Source organism: Meleagris gallopavo, chromosome 11 (assembly GCF_000146605.3).
Source record: "Meleagris gallopavo isolate NT-WF06-2002-E0010 breed Aviagen turkey brand Nicholas breeding stock chromosome 11, Turkey_5.1, whole genome shotgun sequence".
Lineage (NCBI taxonomy): Eukaryota > Metazoa > Chordata > Aves > Galliformes > Phasianidae > Meleagris > Meleagris gallopavo.
The window spans coordinates 3,836,420-3,838,515 of NC_015021.2; positions in this window are offsets into that span (position 1 = coordinate 3,836,420).

Consider the following 2,096-nt stretch of genomic DNA (forward strand, 5'->3'; position numbering starts at 1 on the left):
TCTAGAGGTCCCTTCCAACCCCTACAATTCTGTGATTCTGTGATCAGTATGTCAAATATTTTAAAATGCTACATATTTTTAACAACAGTGAGAGCAGATTTTCATCTCTTCTCACAGAAGTTAATGCATCATCAATCACAAATACAAATACATCAGTCACATCAGCAGCCCAACCTGACGAAGCACATTTTGCAATGGCTATCAGCAAGCACTCTTCCTCCTCTGCACAGAGTGGTGCAGCTGCTGAGCCCAGACCAGGCCCTGCATCAGCCCAGCTCTGTGGGACACAGCTGCTGCAGAGATGTGGAGACTCTCACTGCAGTGAGAACATCACCACTAACTGCAAGCAGTCAATTCAACTACAGCAAGAGAGCTGGCATTTGCCTAAGACAACTACCTGCGTTTTACACCAAATTTTTGAGATTACTTCACCTCTTCTTGCTGAAGGTCTGGTAATTTGTAAAGTTTTGAAGGCAAGGTTGCATTACAAAACAGTGAGCATCAACAGGAACAATTCCTTCAAGTCTTATTTATGAAAAGTACAAAAAAAGAAGTCATGCTGTTTGCAAATCATAAAAAAAAGCTATGAAAGATTTCTGTATTCGACTTGAGGTAGCAATAACACCAAACAAATTATATATACTTCATCATGTAGCAGCTGTAAAGGCTTTAAACATGATCAATGTCCATATAAACACCAAGTCTTAATAATGCCCATCGTATGGCGACCAAACGGTGCACCAAACGGTTCACTGTGAAAAAGCAGTGCTTACAGTGGTAAGCTGAGCACTTCAGCTTCCTAGTCACGGTAATCTTACAGCATGGATGGAAAAGGTCAGCATAGATGGATCAAACTAGAATGATTTGTATAATAATACTCAGTTCTTACATCATGTTTCTCAGCAGTACAAAGCACAAGAGGTCGGTGTCATTATTCCCATTTTACCTATGAAAAACTGAGCACATGGGAAAGAAACCAAGTTAAAACTCCCATAGAGAGGCTTTAAATACAGAATATTCAGCAGCACCACAAACTGAGCATGCTTGCCACTGAGGCAAATTCAAGATAAAAATCTGTCAGTGGACATGCCTGAATCTCTCAGAACACAAATACTTTGCTGCTTCACATTGTTTCTCCATCACTCAGACACCGTTAATACTGTTTATTCTGGAGAAAAAATAATGTTGCTGATCTTTCATACTTAGAAAAGCATAAATACTAACTATTATGCCTTCTGGCCAGTGCAAAATGTTACCTGCACACACACACAAATGAAACTCAGATGAGTTCAGGCAGTTACAGAACAGTGTTATCCATGTACATGTACACACATGCTTACATCACACACCTATGAATCAGCCCACAAGGCTTCTTTTACATTTTCACACTGCATTCTAAATAGCGTAACTTCACAGAAACAACATCCAATCTGTACCAACACGGAGCTGAAGAGGTTTCAGCAAATTTCCTATTTAAGTAAATCTGTTAGCTTATTTGCAAAGGCCATCAGAAATGATGTAAATCTTAGAATTTATAGAATCTGTTGCAGTTCAGTTTGGAGGAAACCACTGCTAATGGGAAACCACTGATCCACCAGCTGGAGTCTCACACAAAGCATCCGTCAACAAAAAGACACTTTGAATTTTTAGACAAAACACAACAGGAATTTTGGCAATCAGGATTTCACATTCAAAGCTCAGAAACAAATATCCATTATTAACTTACAACCTGGAAGTGTTCTGGTATTTTAAAGTGTATCAATAAACAGTCCTTTAAAATAATATTGCCAATGGCCTGACAGCAAAAGCAAAGAAAAAAGTTCACAGTTATGAAATATGGCTATTTTGATCTGATGTTTCCTTACTAAATTAAGCTAGATCTCCAAGATCAGGAAGATGAATGCACAAAATTATAAAAGCGCACAGAAAACCTCAGTATTAACTTTCCCACGTTCTTTCAGTACATTTCTTCATTTGTTTACTGCACAAACACTCTAAGCTACAAACATAACTTGGAAAATTCCATAGTCTTTAGGGGCACATACATATCTAGAAATGCATAAAGTTAAAGAGGTGTGTAGAAAAGAAAAAAAGAT